This window comes from Microtus ochrogaster, chromosome 18 (assembly GCF_000317375.1).
Source record: "Microtus ochrogaster isolate Prairie Vole_2 chromosome 18, MicOch1.0, whole genome shotgun sequence".
In the NCBI taxonomy this organism is placed as follows: Eukaryota; Metazoa; Chordata; class Mammalia; order Rodentia; family Cricetidae; genus Microtus; species Microtus ochrogaster.
In genome coordinates this window covers 11,967,570-11,991,066 of record NC_022020.1, presented here as the reverse complement: position 1 = coordinate 11,991,066, position 23,497 = coordinate 11,967,570, and the positions used below count along the sequence as shown (strand labels likewise).

The 23,497-nt window shown below is 42.8% G+C and overlaps 1 protein-coding gene and 1 pseudogene across 2 annotated transcripts in view; both read left to right on the top strand.

Annotated features, from left to right (window-relative positions):
* Garem1 (GRB2 associated regulator of MAPK1 subtype 1) overlaps nucleotides 1-23,497 on the top strand; it is a 173,722-nt gene that overhangs the window by 18,937 nt on the left and 131,288 nt on the right. The window lies entirely within an intron of this gene.
* LOC101998511 lies at nucleotides 4,122-4,378 on the top strand (annotated as a pseudogene).

Genomic DNA, 23,497 nt, shown 5'->3' with positions numbered 1-23,497 from the left:
TTAGGGAAGGTGTGTTTCAAAGTTGGGGAATTTGCATCTTGAGAGACCAGGGCAAGAGAAACAGAACTGGGAGCTTGAATGCAGTGGTCATAAATCAAGGGAACGTGATAACAGGTGAGACTGGAGCCACTTCAGAGGGGGGAAAAGACCAAGGTTGATAAGCTTGTGGAGACAGATGTTGTGACCCTGAAACCCTGTATGCTTTGTAGCAGCTGGCCATAACTTTTACATTTTATCTAGTGCTTGCCATAGGGCTGGATGAATCACTTAAACAGAATGTGGCTTTTGTAGACTCCCAAGTTGCTGACTGGTGTTCGGTGATTTAAAGGGTGTCTTTAGATTTTGCAGGAAACTCTCCACAGTTTTTCAGCCCAGCAGGAGAGATGATACCTAGCAAAGGGTATCTACTGTCAGTTGGAACGGAAGAAGGCTAGTTATATGTCGATTGATACCAAGATCCCTGAGTACTCAGAAAATTTGAATGCCTTCATTTTCTTTCCTGTCTGCCTCAGACAGTGAGATAGGCTTATCCTTGCTGTAATGATGTTCCATTTATAGCTTCAATTACTGGCAAAGGGAGGTAGTTAATAGCAGTTTTCCCCAGACTGGGGTTCAGACATAAGACTTGCATTTCCTATTCTCCATTCTCTCAAAAGGTTTTACACATTTGACTGCTGACCTCCATGGGGGGGGGTCTACACTAGAGTACTCACTTTTGAAACGTTTTGTGTGTACACATGTAATTAATTACTCTCACGAAGTCACTTCTCCTTTATTCAAAATTGTGTATTTATCAGAAAAATGAAGAAATAGCCTGGCCCTGCTGCATGCTCCCAGTCTATCTTCCTGAAACAAGTTCTCATGGATCGTGTAGCCCAAGCTAGCCCGAAACTCACTCTCTATGTCCAGGATGACTGCAGGCTCCTGATCCTGTTTAATGTGATGTCAGGGATTCAATTCAGGGCTTCCTACGTGTTAGACAAGCACTCTACCAGCTGAGCCACATCCTGAGCCTGTCATTTTCTTTTAATGGAAAGTTTGAGGCATTGTGATAGCAGTAATGATGGTAAAATGGCAATTCCAGCCTTCACAGTTGGAGCAATCAATGTTTCATTAACTTTCTACTTTCTGATAGCACTATGAGTGACTGAAAGAAGTTTAAGTAGGAAGCTAGCTTTTACTTTTTGTGCATATGGTGATATTATGCATATATCACATATATGCATCATATGTGTAACACACTATATGCATCATATATGTGCATCATACACACACATACACACCCCAAGATGGAATAATTATACATCCATAAAAAGGGGGCATTCAACAAAGGATCCACATGAACACAAAACAAGAAAATCGGTGTTAAATTCTATTACATTGAACTTTATAGTTACCATGCTGATCTTTCCAGAAGGCAAACTGGAAGCAGAATTATAGAAAGTACAAAATTAACTTCAGTCCAGTCTTTAGAATAGATCAACATGCCTTGTCAGTGAGGAAGGAATAATACCACCTGCTTTGTTAACCATTTGTCTTCATTACATGTAATTAAAACTTAATCTCAATATTGCTATTTTTCTCCAATTTAATTGTGATTCATCATGAATGGGATATGTACAAACAATTCACCTTTGATACTTGCTGGCAAGTGTATCAGCTTGCTCCAGCTTGCAAAGGGAAGAGGAGGAGGAGGAGGCCAGGTTCCTAACATTGCCCTGCCAACATGTAACCTCACGTGCTTATTTATGGAGCTGTTGGCTAGCTAGACACTAATTTCTGTTCTCAGAATTGGCCCATCATGGCCCACAGAAATCCTGATACTGACACTGAGATGTTAATTGAGTGCTAATTAATGTGTTTACATTATTAAAAAAACTATCACTAGCTTGAGAACACAAGCTTTTACCTTCTTGACAGGAGCGCAGAAAACTGTGAAACACAACAGTTGTGTGCTTTCCAAGTGGGCTGAGGCACTAGTGTTCACACCTGTGTAATAATTAGAGTTCACATTTATCCAGGACTAATTACGGCGCTGACCATTGTTCAGTTATATACGTGATCTCCGTTGCTTGGAATAGCCCTGACATAGGACAGATTTGCAGGTCATGGAGCTGAAGTGCAGTCAGTGGCTGGAGGCCTTGAGAATATAAACACAGTTCCAGCCTGCCTCTCCTAGTCCTCACACTGGCCAGCATTCCTCCCTGTTTGTGTTGCACTTTGCAAAATGAGACAGTTTGTTGTTGGTTGTCTTTATGAGAAACTGAACCTTTCTAGGCAAAAGTATCGAAAATAGGTCTGCCCCAGTAACCAGCGGGAAGCACCGTGAGAGCTCTGAGGAACCCCTTTCAGAGGACAGGAGCTGGAGTGACACTGAGGACCCCAGTGTTTGGAATATTTGTGTCCTCCCACCCCTGCTTCCCAACAGCGGGGCTAAAGGGTAGGATCTGAGGACAAGATAATAAAGAAGTGGGAGGTGGCCCATAACAATACTAATAATTTTCAGTTTTTGTTCTCGGCTTTTAAAACACACATTCCCAAATTGCCCTCAGTCGTCTGTGTGTTTGTGTGCATTTGTATTGTCTACACAGATATCCGTAAGTACAGGGATAGTCGTCACTTACCATGAGATGTGACTTGAAGGAATGCTCGCCTTCTTTCCAGTGAGCCCTTCCCTCTGGTCTCTTGTATCATAGCTTATGCCTGTAGTCATGTGCTTTATGCAACAGGAGGGAGGAGCAACCGCTGTGGAAACCAAGCAGAAACAAGCTGCAGGGGTGACGAGAACACCGATGTGTCATGAACAGGTGTGTGATCACACTTAGCTTCCAGTTTCAATAATCAATAGACTCCCGCTGTCCAAAACACAGCAGGATCGGACCAGTTTTGCGTTGTTAGACATTAGTGGTGATTCTTGCCCGACTATTCCAAGGTGTAAGAAAGGTGGACATCCGAACTCTTCACGTAATGGTAAAGTGTCCATAGATAGACTTACATTCCTGTCCGAGGCGAAAGTGTTCTGAGGGACGTGGATAGCACCTCATGATGGGGCAAACCTCCACACCGTGCATGTTACTGAGAATGGAAAGGCTTACCTCATGCATCTCTACTTCCTTGTTTTACACTGAAGTCTTTAGTTTATGAGATAGCATCCGCGGAATAGTGACATTATTTTTGTGTGTGTGCTGGGTGGTGGTGTTAGCAGTGCCCTGTGACAGGACTGGTACAGCAAGCTTCTCAGAATTGGAAATGTTCACACCAGTTCACACCAATCTGACCTCACTTGGCTTAAGTACGCTCCTCCCAAGTAGCGGTGAGTTTGTCCTAAGCCTGAGGTCAGCACCTGGGAGCCCCAGGCTCACTCTGGCCTGCGATGGTCTAAGTAGTGGCCGGCGTTTTACTAGAAGACTGCGCACTTGTGCACGTACTTTCTCAGTTGCTTTTGCACTACTATCACAGACACGAATAGAAATTGCGTAGTCTAGTGACAGAGTCCATCCACCAAGCCTAAAATCTTTACCATCCGCTCACTTGAAAGAACAAATTGACCAACTCTCATCTTAAGCCACTTGTTCTTAGCTACTTAACTTTAGTGTTTGTTTATATGGATGGTGGTTACATGTTGGCAGGTATTGTGAGACTGACAGGCTTATATATGAGTCTCATGCTTGCTCATTTAATAGATGATAGGTATGGAACAAAAGAGATCCTCAAATTGGCCCATTTAGGAATACAGTGTGACAGTCCCTTATTATCTATGTCACTGTTATCTATGTGTGAAATGGCATAATTTCACAGGCCAGGCTTTTACATACCCTCTCATGAGATACCTAGATGAAACAGACTAAATTCTTTAATAAAATATCACAGAGCATAGAACCAAAGAGCCAGAGTCATCCCATTTGACAAAGCAAATCATGAAATTCTTCAGGTTTTCTTTGTTTTCATTAATGTGACTGAGAACTGTGGAAATCAATTGAAAGCATGGTCACAGTGAAGAAAGCAGGTGGGAGGAACAAAGAAATATAAGGCCCCCACCTACAAGAAATGTTGAAATTTGAGTTGGAGTGCTGAAGCCACAGTCTGTAGGTCCTGCAGAATAAAGAGTTGAGAGCAAGGCCATGGCTAACCACCTGAAGTCCATTGCCAGGACTGTTGTGCTTCCGGAGAAGAACGTGGAGGTGCATACAGGACCCTGAACAGAATCCTCACTACTGAGGCTTACTGAAGCCATAAAGCAATGGCGCTTCTATTAGAAGCCCTGCCGCCGCTAGCGGGAGAGCTGTGAAACATGCCATGGATCTACCACAGGGAAATGGCTCCAAAGATTAACTTTGTGATGCCAAAGAACCGGGCAGACCCATGGCAGGGCTGCTAAGCCTGTGGACAGAAGGCCCACGTTAGCTCTGTGTCCAGCTCTTCTTATCCAACCCCGATCTCTGTTAACGTTCTCTACAATAAACTCAATCTCTCTCACATGCGCACAGGAAATGTTGACATTTACTGTTAGAGTTACATCATTTTCACAACTGTTGCAGACTTAGAAGATTGAATCTGTAGCCATTGTGAAAGGTAGTGCTTCAGCATTTTTCTGTGCCATAAAACAAATAGGTTAAGCTTTATAGATGTCACCGGTCCATTGGTGAGAGAGAAAATTGATAGGCTGCCGCTCTCGCATTGAGGGGTGTAGCTCGATGGTGGACACTCCATTTAAGGGTATGCTTAAGACCATGGGGCTTATTTTACAGCAGGGGTGGGGAGGAGAGGGGAGTGAGGAGAGAGGGGGGAGAAGAGGTGGAAGGGGAGGGAAGGAGGAGGGCCAGGGAAGGAGGAGGGAGGATATTTTGCAATTTAAAGGCTTGTTTTTCAGTAAAGTCAAGGAAATTTGCATACAATCTGAGATGAAGGATCGTATACCATAGGGTTAAGGATCACACATTTGATGAGTGGCTTTATTAATGGGTTTTTAAATATGCAAAAGAAAACTTCAAAACTCGAGAATCTTGTTGAATTCTGATGTGGTGTAGAAAACTGTTGTTTCTTAAAGTTATCTGTATTAAATTACAACCTGAAAGAAATTCTAAAATTTGGTAACAGATATTCTCATTCAGAGTCTTTGGCGGAAGCCACTCTCTAGTGAGCGTAAATCAGGTGGTGGTGGTTGCATTGTGGATGTTCGTCTAGGAACAGCAAAGCTGCCTGTCATTGTGTTCTTTGTGTGGACAGTGCAGCCAGGGCTATTGACAGCTGTGACAGTTGAGCCCTGAGAAGACAAGGACAGAAAACAGCCTGTAACAAGCCCGTGCTCACTCCAGACAGCGCGTGGGAACACTCAGCAGGGCTAGACGGCCGTGTCTGAGCTACACACACAGTTTCGTCATCTCAGTGGCTTGGGAATTTAATCCCCGCTTTTATACCTCGAATCTCCAGAGGAATTGCAGGAGGTTGGGGAGTAGTGTCTGTGGGCGCAGTGATCATCATCAGCTTAAGAAGCCTCATACAAGCCATGTTCTGACTCCACAGTGACAGCAGTGTGGGAAGCAGGAAACTGGAGCTTTGTGCTTCTGTTTTCCCATTTCTGTTTGCTCGGGAGGTTGTTATTTTCAACCATTCAGGTGTGAATTCCAGCCCTTATTTTCTCTGGTCACTGTGTGTTAACGTGAAAAGTCAAGAAACTTCTCTAAGCTTCCCTCCTTTTCTGGAAGTCTCAGCATCCCCTTTTGTCCAGGATTACCCTCTGGTGCCCGTGGGATTGCATATGGTCCCCTTTCCCACTCAGAGCACCCTCATAGGGTTGGAGAGATGACTTAGCAGGTAAAACGTTGAAGTCTGGATCCCTAGAACCCACATGAAAGCCAGAGAAGTTGTTGGCACATGTAATTCCAACGCTCTGGAGGCAGGGACAAAGGTTCCTGGGCAGGATGGCTGCCTAACTTCCCAGAATCAACGGTGAGCTCCAGGTTCACCAAGAGCCCCTGCCTCAGTATAGTAGAGAACGGCTGAGGGAGACACCTGACATCGAAGTCAGGTGTACACAACACACTGGCACACCTGCATATGCCTCTGCACAAACACATGTGAACACATATACAAAATAGACACCTGCAAGAGCTAGTGTCCTAGAACTGGCAACACACGGGCATTCTGTTGACTGGAGATAGTACCTCCATCCTCCTCAGGTTGCAGTGATGAAATTAAATAGCATAAAAATGAGGAACACAACTATGCTTACATTTCCTGGTGTTCATGGCTCTGCTACTGAAATAATGTGAGTGTAATTTTATTCTATTATTACCTCACTGAACATTTTTGATAGGTGAATTTAAGTTAATACCAAATGACCTGGTTCTGGGATTATTATACATACTAATTAAATGTTTGTGATTTAAGTATTCAAACTTTTTAGACTGTGGACATAATTTGTCCCTGACAGTAAGATGATTCAGTTTAGAATCCTACAAAACAAGTGAATCTTATACACACAATTTTAGCTATTTAGTCTAGAAGTCTGTCAGCCGCACATCTTGGTTTCATCATCTTTTATTAGGTTTCTGACCTATATTCAAAGGCAAGAAATTACTAATTCATGAATTCTATATTACCATATGCCATGATTTTGACAAGACTTTCCAGTGCATTTCCTTCGCTCGGGCTGTCTCTTTTCTGCTGACACAGTGAACGTGCTCTGGAGGAACACACACCTCTCCCTGCAGCTGCTGGTGCTGCACCTGGCCAGGGCACCGCTGTACTCGTAGGTTACTGACGTGCTGTGTGACAGCTACAGACCTTTGATTCATTCCACGTTCACCCATTAACTGCACACTTTCCCGTCTGCCTCCAAGAGCCTTTTACAATGAGCTGTACTTCTCCCAGTGAGGAATCCCAGAGCTCCGTGGTGAGTTACGGAGACATGAAGGATGAAGTGGGAAGCAGTGAGCTTTGAGATTTGGTGGTGGCAATCCAGGTAGAATGCCTCAAGGGGGCTGTTTCTCTTTCTTCTACCTCTGCCCTTCCATAGGCCCCATTCTGGTGTCTCAGACTAGCAATAGCTCCAGACAGATCCAGGCATGGAATGAGAAGCAAGACACATCCCTTCAGGAACCTGCTGGGTTTTTGTTGTTGTTGTTTTTGTTTTGTTTTGTTTTTTTCTCTCTCAAATACCTCTTTGTCATGTGTAACCTTCTCTTAATCTTTGAAAATGAGGTCTCTCGGTTCCCTAAGAACATATGCATTCAGTTTTTGAATGTGATCTAGGAACAGGGAAATGAAGCTTCCTCCCCCACGCTGGGTTATGTGTCTGGGCAGGTTGGAAAGGTTGGAATGGGACCTGGTACTGCTGGGGACAGTGTGGTTTAGTGGGCATCACTGTGCCCACTTCTGTTCTAACTTGATTTTTTTTGATGATTGCCCCCCACAGAGTGACTATCCAACCCAGAATGGAATGTGAATTTCTGTCTGTTCTCAAGTGTGCATGGGGATTGTTGCTGGGTTTTGCCATATGGCGTGACTGCAGAAAGACCTCTAGAATCATGCCAGCACGCCAGCCAAGTAGATGACACTTACAAACCTGCCTAGGCTAGAGTTCCACTGGCTGAATCAAACACATTGGCCAGTAGATGGGCTTTGGGTTGTTTCTGGTTGGAGCTGTCATCTACACTGCTGATTATTTGTATGCAAGTTATTGTTTGAACATCTGTTTTCATTTCTTTCGGATTCACATTTAGGAGTTGCTGAGTCATATGGCAGTTCTCTGATGAGTCATTTGATGAACTGGCAGAATGTTTTCCACAATGTCTGCGCCCTTTTACATCCCTGCCAGCGATGTACAACAATCCCAATGTCTACATTTTGCGTATTTGTCTCTTGGTTGTTGCAGCCATCCCGACAGGTGTGCTGTGTCTCACAGTGGCTTTGATGCATGTTTCTCTTAATTTTCCAAGAGTATTGAATACCTTTAGTACTCATTAATGTTTGCTTCTCTTCTTTGGAGCAATGCTTCGTTGAATTGTGTGTTTGCTTTTAAATCCTATTTATGCAGAATTGTTAAGGATTCTGGGTATGATCTGAGTATAAGGCCTTTGTCAGCTAAGTGTTATGCAAGTGTTTCTTCCCACCAAATGGGCTATCTTTTCACTTTTCTTGATGATATCTTTAGAAGCACAAATGTTACTAAGTCTTAAATATTGTCCAAATTGAACATACCTAGTTTTTGCATTGCTTACACTTTGGGTGTCAAATATGAGAGAGTGCTGGTAATCCAAGGTCATGGGTTTGCTCATGGGCTTTTCCTTTTAGAGTTTAGAGTTGTAGTACATTTGGAACTTTATCCAATGAGTTAATTTTCATATAAATTTTTATTTAATGCTGAATTGTCTGCATTGCCCAATTGTGTTATCTCTAAATTATTTCTGGCGTTTTAGTCCCCTGAAATTAGATGAAAAGTTTGAAGGAAAACCTTTCACATGCCTGTCTTGTTCACTGGAGGGCGGAGGACCCTCTTTGACAACATAGCTATTCAGTTCAATTTTTAAGCTCTGTTGTGAGCTGAAGAATACATATTTTCTCTTCTGCAGTAGCAAGTGCAGCATGCTTCTGAACGCTCTAGCTCTGTTAACCTGAACAGTTGGTCTCTGTTCTAGAACAATCTCTTCCTTTTCTGAGGACACTTGTTTGGGACCTTTCATTGAAAGCATCTCTCTTCCCATCAGCTTCTTGTCTAACAATGAACAAAGCCACCGGGCAGAGGGCTAAAGCTGCGGACATGCAGGTGACCTGGAAACCCCAGTGCTGTCTTCTCTGTCAAGGCTGGACATGAACATCCTTTCTGAAGCTGAGTTTCCGTAGCTTCTTAGCCTGTTCTTCTTAGCGATTTGACAAGCAGACTTTTGAGAAAGTAACCTATGGGCTTTTCTTATTCTTTGCTATGCTTAGTTCAACATTCAGTGTGCCACTCTGGGTACACAGCACAACTTTCATTTATGGATGTCAGGATCAGTTCAAGTGTGCTCTGTGTCTCAGAAGAGTTCCTTCCTGGCTGAACCCCTGCATGGTGAGTGAAAAGCCAAGACTGAAGTCTTCCATTGAAGTCACATGCAGGTTCCTGCTGGCGCCTTATATTCTTTGGATATATATGCCTTTCAGGTATTTGAAATTTGTTTTGGCCTAAACAATAGAGTTGTATACTTTATTGCACTAAATACAGAAATTGAGAATTATTTGCTACGTATATATTCAGAGTGCTATAAAGGACAATAGATATTAATGACCATAAGTCTATATAGTTTACTTAGCAGTATTAAAAACATTTTCAATGTAAGTTTTATTTTTACAAGGTCAGTAATAGTATTTGTAACAGTTCGATAATTTGGTCTTGGCAAAGCTGCTCTCAACACTTCAGAGAGACTTCAGCGAAAAGAAAAGACATTTTGCACCTTGGATGTGGCGGAAGCAGCTTTCAGAGCAGGACTTAGATTCTGTGAACTGCTTCAAGTGCTTGCTGGTGACCTTCCCAGGGACTCCATCAGCTGCACCAGGGACAGGAAGTTTGCTGTATTTTGGAATGCAAGCAGAAATATCAGCACATTGTCTCTGCAGATGACTTTACCAGTCCTCTTCTGTCTGTGAAGGACGGAGGGGGTGGGCTGTGTGTGGGGAGATTGCTGAGGGGGTTGGCTTGTGTCCGAAGAAGGAGCCCTTTTATACCGGGCACTGAGGACCGAAGCAAAGCGGGAATAAAACCAGAGCAGGCCGGCTTTTGTTTCTGGACACAAGGGAAGGCTTCTGTGTGTTTGAAAGCTGTTGTGTCTGGGTGAGCAGACATTCAGCAGAGAGCACAGGCAGGGAGGAAGCTCCAGTGAGAGCGAGAGGCCGTGAGCAGCTTGACTGGGCTGCTGCGTTCATCTTTGCCAAACGCTGTCTTCCCACTGTCGGCCGCGAGGACTGCCTCATGTTTATTGAGTTCCGTCCATCAAGCAAGGTGCTTTCTTAAGTAGACTTGGGATTATCTTCCTTTCACTGAGGTGATTGTCGGATTAACTGACAATCCACACACAACCCAGATTCTCTAGAGAATGGCAGAAAAACAATTTGAAGCCATATTAGATGCTGTTTTCCACGTCTTTCCACGCATATTCTCCAGGCCCCTCTCTTGAGAATCTCTCAGAAGTCTGAATTAGTTACTGGAACACCACACTACCTGGACGAGTAACCTACAGAGTCAGGGTATCACAGAACCCAGTATGACGAGTAGAGTATAAACACCCTGTTTAGTTCATGGGAGATGAGCCCTCGTGGCAGGGAAGGTATGGTGGCTGCAATGGACCAATCTGTGATGCCAAACAGGAAAAAAGACAGAACCAGAAATAGGACTATGCTATGGCCCTTAAGGCTTATTGCTAATGGCCAGCAGCTGCCTGCTCGGCCTGTGTTCTGAGGTTCCATTCCACAAGTTTCCTAAACAGTGCCTCCAGCTAGGCACCAAGGGCTCAGAGACCTGGGAACAATGCACATTGAAACCATTGTAAGGTCTTTTTGTCTTTGAAAGAAAACACATGAACTGTGTAGCCCTGCTGGTTTCTGTGTTTTAGAGATACACACTGCTGGTTTTCAAGTGACATTCTGAATTTATTATTATTTTATTATTTTTTATTAAGTCTTATTTAAGAAAGCACTAATGGCCGGGCAGTGGGGACTCATACCTTTAATCCCAGCATTCGGGAGGCAGAAACAGGTGGATCTCTGTGAGTTCAAGGCCAGCCTGGTCTACAAAGCACTGATGGTAAGAAATTTTATATGTATGTACCCTAACAGCGTGCCTCTCACCTAAAATTCTACTCTATGCTAGTCTCTACGAGTCGTTTCACACAAACGTTTGGACCCATGCCAGTAAGAATCTGTATTAAAATAAGGCGTCTCTAAGTATTGCTCTTCTGCTCAGCTGTAGATGCTCATGATTCCCCACCCCATGGGGACCTCCCTGCCATCGAGAGCACTGCTGATAAAGCATTTCTTAGGAATGGTGATGCTGCCTCCAGAACTTTCTTCTCACAGTGGGCATCATATCCAACAAAGACACATACAACTGCCATCTGGCCAGCAGTGATTATAACATGCATTCCAACTTGAGAGATTCACTCCAGAATCGAAACTTCATAGTGTACTATTAAGAGAAGAAATGAAATCCAAATCCCAGCTTTCTTAACGTCACTTTTAATAGGGCTTGCCAGTATGCTTCTGGAACGTGCGCATACTCATCATTGGTAATGATAATGGCATACAGTGTGACCATCACAGTGTTAAGCAGAGCTTCTTGGTTAAGTCTCTCATGAGAACTCGAACTAGGGAACATCAACAGCTTGTGGGAGCTGAAGTCACAATACTGTGATGGAGAGAGGCGCCCAAAGCTCTTAGAGCCATGCAGAAGCCATGTGAGAAGTAAGGTACTTAACTTCTCAGCACTTCAAAAGGTAAACATGGTAGTTTTCACCTCGGGGATGCTTAAACTTCATAGATGATAACCATAGAGCCTTTAAGCTGCTGCTTCATATGCTGGTAAGTGCTCAACCAGTTAGTAAACAAACAATGACTGGTCGCTTCAAGAAGTAGAGAACAAAGTGTAAGTGGAGGAGGTCGGCCAGCAGAGAGGGAGCCCAGACGGAGGCTGTAGAAGAGGCCCTCTGCCCCAGGGACCACATTCAGATTGCCTACTGGAGGAGGCGAACCACAGGGAATCCACGTCCACAGGTCTCGGTCCTGGTAGGGAGTCTTTGTAGGAAAGTGGCCTCAGGTTGCAGTCCTCCTGGAGGAGGAAGCTGCAGTTGCTGGTTTTTGTACACATTGCCAACATTCTCACGGTGACCTGAGGAAGGCTGCGTCACTTCCAAGCCTGTCCCTCTCGCTTTGCCACTCCCATGGGTCTGAGGCTTTAGGTCCTTGGTGTGGCTGTACCCATGTCAACAATATACATTCTCTCAGGACTTACCCCACTTTTTATACATTCGTTAAGGGCTTCCTCTGCTCCCCACAGGAGAATTTTCTAAGCTATAGTCTCCTTCCCTACTGGAACAGTCCAACCATGAAATCCCATGGGAGCATGAGAGGCAGAACTTATATTTGTTTATCTAGAACTTTCTCCATATACTCTGTCTGTGTGCCTGGTATTGGAGCTCGATGTAACCTGATGGTTGATAGCAACCACAGGACGGTAGTTGGTAGTGGGGTTGCTAAGGCTCCACCACCCAGTTTTGCCCCTCCTTAGCTCTGCCAATCACCACCCTCTACTGCTTTACTCACAATAACCTCCCTTTTAAAAAGTAGGGTTTTCCCTCGGCTCCTCTGTTCCTTTTGCAGATGAAGTATTTTATCTGCTTCCTCAATATCTTTTGGTCAAGAATGGATTCAGAGCAAGCACAAATCTACAGATTGTATACCCTCTGACCTCCCAGTTAGGGATATTTTATAGGATGAGAGAAACTTCCAGCAATTACGTTACTAGAATTCAGTTGACCCCATAATAATGAGAAGTTTCTCCCTGTACCACTGCCCGTTTGGGGTTTATTTTTTACCTGATGCCAGCCATGCCTAAAAACCACTCTTCTGATTCTTATGCAATTCTTGATTTTTGTGGGTAGTTTGTTTTCTTCATGTATTCACCTGAGAAAGAACTTTCTTCTCTAATTCTTCTTGTTAAATAGCAGAAGTGGTAATGACAAGGCCAAAAATGGGCTTTAGAGTACCAACTTTTCACATTCTCAGTTTGGTGGCTGTCATGTGGATGGGGAGCTAGAGTGAGGCTCTTACATCATCATACCTAATGGTATTTACCTGTGGACATGAGTGAAGGCAGAAGTTAAGGCCCAGCTTCTCTTTCCACCCTCAGATGTCCAGCCAAGCCTTGCAGCTTTGTCTAGAGGAAATGGCATTTCCAGATTGACCACCTGGAGAGGACTAGTCCCTGTAAATGTGGATTGGCGATCACTGATACCTTGAAAGCAATCTTTGAGGATAGTAGAAATCTCACTTTGCAGATAAACTCAGAGTCAGCAATAAGAAATTGTTCAAAGACAAAAGTAAAAGGTAAATTCCCTCGCACACTTGTAGCCAGCAGAAGTTCCTGGGTTTCAGTGCTGGGATTGTAAGGGTGAAAGTTTAGTTCCTTTTCTCCTGGACACTTCTCCATTGCAGCCTTTGGAACGACCAGATAGCTGTTATTCCCTCTGACCCAATGCTCTTCTCCGCAGCCTCTGGGGTTGGAAGCTAGCAGAGGGGAAGGGTCAGTATGATAGTGGTTCAGCTTCCTCCTGGGCAGAGGCACCTTGCAGAGGAAGCTGTCTGTCATCTCAGGAGCCAGGCAGGCTGCCAGGGTGAGAGAGTGAGACCTGTCGAAGGAAGCTTGTGGACCAAAGCCGTAGTTGACAGGGATTCAAGACCACTGCATGCTGAGAGCATAGCCTCATAGCCTCAGGCCAGAGCAAATTGTCTGCCAGAGAGAGCCTACAGACTTCATTCGGTCGTGTATGCCTTTTCTTACTACCTACCTACCTACCTACCTACCTACCTACCTACCTACCTACCTACCTAACTACCCACCCCCCTGCCCACCCATGCACCCCCCCATCTGCCTACCCACGCACCCACCTACCCACCTATATTCCATCTATATGTCCATCTGTCTGTCTATCTTATGAGTAGAAATGGCAGCTGAAAAATTGCTAGGTTTGGGTTATTTATTTTCAACTATTGGATGGATATTACTTAGTTCAATCTAATTGCCTCCCCCCTTTTTGTCTTTTGGGATATTAATCTGTTTTGCTTTATTTTTTATTTATTTTTTGTTATGCATCTGGATGTTTTACCTGCATATATATCTGTGTACCACATTTATGACCTAGTGACCATGGAGAACAGAAGAGGGATCCCTCAGGCCTAGCATTACCTAGATGGTTGTGAGCCGTCTGTGTCTGTGAAACCAGAGCCATCAGCATTGCTTCGGGGTGAACTGGGATTGCCTCATTGAGGAGTGTGAATGGCAGGGAGACCATGATCCAGAAGCTGGGATTGTAGGCACAAGCCACTACACTGCGTTTTGAAATTGTTTCTCAAAACATGTCTGCCCGTGGGTTGGGAAGGGGGCTGTGCTTTGAAGGTGCAGCTGACCAATCTGCTGGCCTGAGCGCGATCCCCAGAAATCCACATGGTGGAAGAAGAGAAAAAAATGGCTCCTGAAAGTTATCGTCTGACCTCCACAGGTATGCATGCACCCCTGTGCAGGAGGCGCACATACTCATTCAGGTTTTGTCAGTCTCTGCCCTTTTGATATTTCCTAGCTATAGGTGCTATAGAATATACTATATATATTATAGCTATAGAATAAACGAGCTCATGCTTGCGCTGATCAGTTTTAAATCTGAAATGTCAAACCAGAATCGGACATTCTTCTTAAACTGTAATCGTACTTTTTGCTTTCATTTAAAACCCGCATTCAGGAGAAACTGGAGTGCGGGTAGGACCATGTTCTCAAGCACCTCTCAGAGGAAGTGGGTAAACTCCTGGAAGCCTCTGGCTGAGCTGCCGCACCCATGTATGTGTAAGAAAGAAGAGTTATCTTTGGCTATAGCCATGCGCCTTGCGCAGAGTTTTAAGTTCCAGCTATCAGTCTAAAGTTTCTTATCCCTTTTTCCTTTTCTTTTTTCCTTCTAAAGTTAGGGGGTATTAGTTCTCCAACTTAATTCAAGCTGCCAAGATGTTAATTGCAATACATTACATTGTAATTAGATTAAATACAAGTCATATAAGAATAAATCATCATCTGAACTATTACAAGTTCCCAATTTTCCCAGTCCATGGACATGCTATGCCTCTTTACTTCTTCTTTTTTTTTTACTTCTTCCTAAAGTTTTAATATTTTCTACATGGTTTTCTCAGTGTATACTTAACTATCTCTTTTTTTCTTTTTTTGGATTTTTGAGACAGGGTTTCTCCATAGCTTTTGGTTCCTGTCCTGGAATTAGCTCTTGTAGACCAGGCTGGCCTCGAACTCACAGAGTTCGCCTCTGCCTCCCGAGTGCTGGGATTAAAGGCATGAGCCACCACCGCCCGGCTTTAACTATCTTTTAAAGTATTGTCAAAACTATTATTTTAAATTGTTCTCTGATTGTTAATTGCTAATACATAGAAATTTGATTGACTTTTAAAATTATCTTGATATTCTTTAGCCTTTATTAATTTACTTACCAGTTCTTGGAAAGGTTTTTAATTTCATAAGATTTTCTATGTAGATATTCATACTCTCTGCAAATATGAACACTTTCTCCTTCTTTAACAATCTAAAATCTTCTTTTTGTCTTAACTGAAATGGTTAGAATTTCTAGTATTATGTTGAATAAGAATTATAAGTCCCAGCACTCGGGAGGCAGAGGCAGGTGGATCTCTGTGAGTTCGAGACCAGCCTGGTCTACAGAGCTAGTGCCAGGACAGGCTCCAAAGCCACAGAGAAACCCTGTCTCGAAAAAAAAAAAAAAAAAGAATTATAAGTCTATCTATGCCTTATAATTTAATTACTCTTGGAAACTACATGGGTTCTGGGGTTGAAACTCAGGTTGCCAGACTGATGGCAAGTGCCTTTCACCAGGCTGTCTTGCAGGCCCCAGTTCCCTTATCCTGGGTCTCAGTTTCCCAAGCTTCTTTCTCTAAGCAGAACTCCTTTAGTGTTTCCTCTGGAGCAGATCTACTGACTGACAGATTTTCTCTTAGTTTTTCTTCATATTAAAATGCCTTGATTTCAACTCCATTTATCAAGGATGGTTTTGCTACTGTAAACTTTTCTGTGGACAAGTCTATTTTTACAGTTTGAAAAATAGTCTCCTTCTCTTTGGCCTGTACAATTTCTGATGGGAAAATCATTTGAATCATGATTTTCCTGTAGGTAGCATGTCACCTTAATCAAGTTGTCCTCAGGTGTTACCCTGTGTGCAGTGTTTATGACTGTGGTATATCATTGCCTTGATTTCTTTAAGCCTGCTTTTTCTACTTAGAACTTGGAATCTCTCTGTTTGTATTGTTTACTGAATTGTAGCATTTTCAACCAGGGCTTAATTTTTTTTTTTTCCACATCACTATTTCTCCTGCCCCCGGCTGTGATAACACAATGTCATATCTTTTGCTATTTTCATGCCTGGAGACTTATTCATCATTTTTTCCTTCCATTTTTTTCCCCTTGTGTTGTTCGTATTAGAAATTTCTTGTTGGTTTATCTTTAGATCTTCCTGCTTTTCCTTCTACATGGATCTGATCTGTATATGTTACACTGAAGACAATCTTGTCCAGGTCAGCAGACTGTACTTTTATTTAGTTTTTTAAATGTCTCGAAATTGCTTAGGGTGAGACCTATATATTCTCAGCAATCCTGTAGATAAGCCCAGGATTGCATACACTGGAACCAGCTCCCTCATCTCTGATTGCCCTTATGTTCCAGACTCCCTAGAATTCTCCTTTCTGATTTCAGGCCAAAAAGTTAAAGATTTTCAACTTCCTCTGATATACAATTCCCACAATTGGCATCTGTCCACAGACAAGCAAGAGGACAGGATGGGAGTAAATGTAATCTGTCCAAAGGTCTTGGGACCAAAGTTCCCTCAGGCAGGAACGTGGTCAGCTCTTACCACCATCATACTGGCCTGCTCAAAGACCGGTGTGTTGCTCTGTCAAGTTCCTGCCTGCTGCTGCTCACTCTAGAGCATCCTTGGGATGCTGCCTTCTGCATCTGTCCAGGCCTTATAACTAGGTGCAGCAGTACACATGCCAGCATGCACTGTGTCTAATCCTCACTCCTGATGATGCTGCAAAGGCCATGGCTCTTCTGAGCATCCCGGACAGACTGAGACAACTTAGCTTTCAGGATATTTGCATATTCCATCAACCTTAGTTAACACAGAGTTCTGAACCTAGTACCCCTGTGAGGACAGATAACAATTAGAACACAGCATTTTGTGTAAGTCTTTCTTGTTACCATTACATCATCAAGTCAGAATCAATTCAGACAGTAACCAACAAGAGTTCCTTCCATCTCCTTTGGTGTATTTGTATAAGCCATTCTTTTGTAAGACAAAAATTTAAAGATTGGATTTCATATCTTTAGGATACCCCAAAATATCAGCATGCCAGTTCTGCCTTTGAAACCTTTTTCAAATGCAAAGTTGTACTTAAACATTAACCATTTCTTCTGCTCACCAACTCCCACTTGGACCATGCTGAGCAGTAACTGTTTTCTGTTCTTATGTTCTTGCTTGTGATCCCAGCCTTTAGTGCAGAGCCACCTCCCCTGTTTTCTGTTCTTATTGATGTTCTGGACTATTAGCATATGACCAGCATTCTTGTTGTGACTGGTAGTTATGTCAGGAAATTTGTTGTGTTGTTTTCTTGATAAGCAAAAAGGACTAGCCTTAAAAAAAAATCACACGGCAGTGATTATGTTTCAAAATTCAAATGAAAACAGCAGAAACCAGATTGCTGCCATGTCATAGCCTTCGGTTTCATCTTATTGCATTGTCTAAGACAAAGCCATGGTGCCCGTTTTTCTTTGTTTCCATTAATTAGGCTTGATTTGCAAAGAGTGCATGAGCATTTGCCTCTTTTTTGATTATTGTTGTCTGCTAACTTACAGGCACAAAGGAGGCCAGGAGCAGTTAGACTAAGAGAATGTCATTCTTCTGCACCAGGAAGGAATGAGCTGGAAAGAAAGGCCATTCATTAGAATAAAGTTCACCTCAGTTGGATCACTGCTTTTCACTGAGAAGTCAAGTGCCCTTGATCGTTGTAGATTAAAATACTATCAAAGACGTAAGCCGGAAACATAGCCTATGAACTGAAACCATCTGATTTTCCTCACTTCCTATCCTCACAGCATGACTTCACTTTTAGAAGCCAAAGTACCATGCTGTGGGGTTCAAAAATGTCATGGTAGCACCAGAATTCAGAATGGCCTGCATCCGTGCTTTGAAGTAAAGGTGGTTGCAGTGGGGAAAGGACTTGTTTTGTTGGAAAGGGGTAGGCTTTGTTATTAATGACATTCTGAGAGATGGGCATCAGTGCCCAGAGTGCTGCAGTTATTTTATGAACTGTTTGCATTGGTGTCCGTGATATATAATCCCAAGGTGTAGATCTTTGGCTCCACAGTGATGATAATTAGACTACTCCAGGAAACAAGGAGAACATTTCCAGTAGCGAGTATGAAACGGTCTGTTCTCACTAAGTCAACTCTAAGTGATATGAACAAAGTCTGACGGTGAAACAGGCATTCTTCTTGTGCGTAGATGAACAGGGTGAAAGTGAGCCCGCACCACAGCTGGAGAGGCTAACTTGGCTAGCTTTCCTTCCTCCCTACCCCGTCACCAAGAACAGGAAGGTCATTGCCATCTTTGCCTTAGACTTGTTTCTACTTCATTCTTTCATTCATTTGTGTGCATGTTTTAGGAGGCATGTATCCCGTGGTGCTCTTGTGGAGCTCAGAATAACCTGTTGTGAGTTATTTCTCTCCTTCTGTCATATAGGTCCTGGAAATAGAGCCTTTATCCACCAAATCATTATCCCAGTCCCCGATCTTCATTCTAAAGAGTCATTTCTTGATAGGAAGAATCAAGATGCAGAGAAGCATAAGATATATTGTATTAAATGCTTTTTAAGACCCAGACTTTTGCTAGAGCCTGGCAAATTGTGCAAAGCAAACTTGAGCTGCTTCATCAAAAAGGGCAAATACAGGACCACCCAGGAATCCAAGGGCAAGGGGTCACAAAGGCAGGTCCAGCCTTTGGCATTTCAACTGGATGTTATCATTTCTGAAACATAGGTTTGAAGGAGAGAAGAAAATAATGTGTTAAGTAAATTTACAGTTCCGTGTTGACTGAATTCCTGTCTGTCTTTGGCTTCATGTGTCTGGTGGTCAGGCACATCTGCAAGGGATTGAGAAGACGGAGGGTGGTCAGATTTCTCATCTAGGGTCACGTGTCCATCCCCATGTCTTCAGCCATATCTGGGAAGATGAAACGCCTCTGCTTCAGGTTGTGGCCACAGTGCTCCTCTGGCATGAGAAGAAATGCAAAAGTGAGTGGATTAAATGAGACCGAACTCTCTGAGAGCATTGATCCCATGTTCAAGTTCACTGTCTTATTATAATTGCAGCCATTCCTGATGTGCAGCCTTCTGGGGCCTTACAAAATCCATCAAACTTGCAAGTTCAGCTTTTTAAACATTTTCTCTCAGAAGCAGCCAAACTGTTTTAACAATCTCATCCAGGTGTTTGCACTGTGTCTCAGAGGTTGCATATGTTTTTAAAGAAACGGCTTCATGTCCCACTATAATCTATACTCACTGTTAGAACTCTATAGTGCACACCTTTATATGTGGTCAGGATCTTGATACGATTATACTTATGTTGCACTAGACTTCACCTTTCCTCATCCCATCTTTGTATTGGAACTTTTTAGACCTAAAAGACTTTAACTTTCAATTTTAGAAAGTATAGCTTTAATATAGCCAAAAGTGATGTGGCATTTTTTTTGAAAGGTCACATTTTTTATGGTTGGAAGGAAAATTGGAAATATTTATGAGTCATTTGAATTGTCTAAGTGAATTTAAGGCTAGCTTCTCTCTCCAGGTTTAGATGCTTAAATTTAAATGCAGAATATCACTTGTCTGCTATGTCTGATTTTAATCTTGGGGTGTGACAGAATGTAATCATGCAATCCCTCGTGCCCAGACTACAGCCACATTTCCACGTTTCAGAGCTGAGCTCTGCTTGTCTGTGTCAGTCAATGAAGAGGTGCTCTGGCTCTGTCTTTGGCTCCGTCACTCATTAGCAGGTGACTTTGGGCTAGTTATTTCACCTCTTGGAACTTGAGTGTCCCTCACATACTAACTTAAAAAGAGCTTATATAGCTGTAGACCTTTGAGAACAAGTTAGCCTCATTCCTGGAAGTAATTCCTGCACTACAGTGTTTAACGTGTGTTTCTTACATAGCACAGCTTCTCCAGTGAGAAGCCCCACCTTGCTTAATCTGCAGTGTCTTCTGAGGCCTCCCAGTGCAACTTTATACGACTCTCCTGTCTCAGTGCTCCCAGAAGCTACAGGGCACATTGGGACAATGAGAATAATAACAAATTTAGGAGTCTACAGATAAAATTGGTGGCAGGTTCATTAGCAACTCAAGTAATAAACTGGTTGGGTGTATGAGACTATGAACACTCTAAGTAGAATTAAAAAGATAATTGCTATAGAATGAAAAGTGGTAGTGATATATTTGGAGACATGAAATAGAGAATGGAAATTGAAAGAATAAATCTAAATATAGTAAGGAGAAGCACAGTTTGAACCCAGAATTGCTATCTTGCTGGACTTAACTTAGTGGTAAGAGCGCTTGCCTCCAGCGTGTGTGCAGAGGTTCCTGAATTTGATCCTTAGTATCCACCGGAATACAAAAACAGAATTAACTATCTTGTGTTCCTTTTACCTTGGACCTTAGGAGTCATGTTTTAATGATAATAAAAAATTATATATTTAATTTTGCTTTGATGTTGGCCAGGTCGTTAGTTGAACATTTTACTTTCTCCTTGGACTTCAGAATTAAAAGGGAAAAATAGTTACAGTTCATAAAAGACAATAGAATTAACCAAAGAATGTTGGTTACTAAGGCTCACCGGGAGCCATAAATCCTTAGTTCATAGAGAAGTTAAAGAGACTACCCATGAAAAAGATTACTGAGAAATGACTTGCTTTCTCCCTGAGAACTGGGGCGACACTTGGGTAGATGAGGTCCCTCTAGCGAGGGGACGGCTGGAGACTGGACTCTGTTTTCAGGAGGGACTGTCTTCACGGTTTGCTGTCGTGCACTTGACCACACAGTTAGCACTTATTTTTATCTTTCATTTTTCCTTTTGTTTCTTATTTTTTTTAATACGGATCTTCCCAGAAAGCTCTGGATGGCTCTCCTGGAACTTATAGTATAGTAGGCTTTCTTCAAGCTTGCATTAATCCGTCTCCTGAGTGTAGAGATTGCGGTTATATGCAATTGTGTCATGCTTCTGTCATGAATGTTAATCTCTGCTTTTCTCTAATTCCCTACTTTCTGTTCCAAATCGGAAGGTAGTAAAGAGCAGAAAATGAATTCTATGGCCATCAAAGGAGACATTCTTTGGCCTAATAGCTTAGTCGACTATGAAGACAGTTTCCCTTCTCTTTATAGAGTTACTTAGAATCACTGTTTACCTGAAATAATGGCAAATTACATTTGAAAACAAACCTCTTCCTTAGGAAGTATGCACACTTGTAAGACTCCAAGTGAATGTGGTAATTGTATTTCCTACCACCTACCATCTATGGGAGAAAATACGTTTCTTAAACAGTTTAGTTAACAAGAGTTTAAAAGCTGACTCTGTGGGGAATATGCTCGGCACAATGAGTGATGATCCAATCAAGCAGTAACTGATTAATGTATGCCAACCCACTAGGGTAAAAATAGTGGCACAAGGAGCCAAGCGATCATGGAGATGGCCCTTCACTCAATTGCAAACGCTAAATTGGGAATGGTACAGAATTTTAAGTGCCTTTTTCTTGGGCCTTGCTGTTGTGATCTTTCTTTAGAACTGTTCTGATATACCCTTCGGAAGGCTGGCCTCTGTGGATGCTCTCTGTGCCAAATTACAGCACAGAACAAGGGCCTGCTCTGTTTAGTTACTGAGAATAGTGCCTAGTCAGTACTATTTGACAACATGCTGAATTAAGGGAATGTTAGAAGGATGTTTGACAAAGGAAAGTGGGCAAAACGTCTGATGTTTACAAGTTCTGTTTATATGTGAGCTGATAGTCAGAAGCTGTGCTTAAAGCTCTCCTTTAAAGACTTTACCGAACACATATGCATTTGTGGAGAGTGGATGATTTCATCTGGTTCCAAATATATGTGATCTCTCAGTAGAGCTCATTCTATTTTAGAATCTGATCTTTTCCCTTTCTGGTTTGAAATGTATCAGACTCTGGTAAGATGCTTTATTTTAACCAAGCTCGTACAGTACTGATTACACCCGGGGACACACACACCTCTGATTGTTTCTTTTCTCTTTTCAGTCTTTGACTTGTATCCTAGTATCTTATCTGAGGTCTAAGAATAAGTAACTCTGTGCTCTTTGAGATGTAGCCCACCAGAGAATTGTGTTCTTATATTCACCTGTCAGTAGACATCCTGGTCTTACAAAGATCAGTGCCATTTCCTGTTGAGAAGGGAGGTAGCTGGGAAATACTCTGTACTCAGTGGCAGTGTCACAAGGCGAGCATTTATCTTGCCTTTACTCAATCATAGCTCTTTATCATATGAAAAGCCTCCTGGGGTGGTGAAAGTTGCTTCTGTTTCTTAATGGCTAATCTACAATCTACTGTCAGGTACCACATAGGAAACACTACAGGATGAAGTAGAAAAATACTATCACTTAGCAGTTAGAGGGAGTTCCTTGAGCTAGGTGTTTGCCTTACACCTCCTTTAGCAAAAGATAAGATTTAGATGATCCTTATACTCCTTTTAGCTGAGGAGGCTCAGTGCTTTACCAGCACACATTAAACTTGTCTGAGTCACATTGTGTCTGTAAGTTTGTAAGTGGCAGTCATATCACACAGTAATAATAACTTGCGACTGTACATTCTGACAAGAAAAACTAGGAAATGTGAATTAGTACATATTCAGTACCCACATTAACCCCCCCCACACACACACACATACACTGATGTAATTCTGTTGAGCCAGATAAATGCTGAAGTCAGAAAAGGAGGAAATCAGGACAGTCATTAGCTGGTGGTTGATCTATTGCTAAAGGGCAAATGTAGAGTAAACTAGTGTCTGTCTTACCAGCCAGCACCTAGGTTTATGATTCATTGAGCACAGTTGCCATCCTTTGTCCCTAATCCTCAGGGCAGATTAGAAAGAGAGCTCTCACGTTTCTGATTAGGAGACCACCTTCCTGGATCTCCTGACCAACCAGGAGCACACCTTCGAGCTGGGATAGGGCTCCCACTCAGCGTGAAGACCAGCCCTCACATCAGCCCTCACACCCACTTGGTCTTCCCCTGTATCCGCTGTGATGCGACACTGAGATATGTGGTTTAAGTGAATTGTGTAGATGTGTATGAGATCCGAACCCTTTGTTGGTCTTCGGACTTGGCAATTATCAGGGGCTTCAGGTTTGCATCTAAGAAGCAGGAAGCTGAGTTCTGCTCTTGCCGGTGTCACGAATGAGAAGTATGTATACATTTCCCCAATTATCAAACAAAAACGCTTCAGCTCTAAAATTCTCTGAGCCCACATTTCATTGCTACTGCTCCTCTAAAGATTGGTGCTTAAAGAAAAAAAAAATCAACATGGATTTCCTGTGTGTGTGCATGCACATGTGTGTGTGCCTTGGATTCTTTGCATCGTGTATGTGTGTGGTGAGGTGTGCGTGTGTGTGTGCATGCACATGTGTG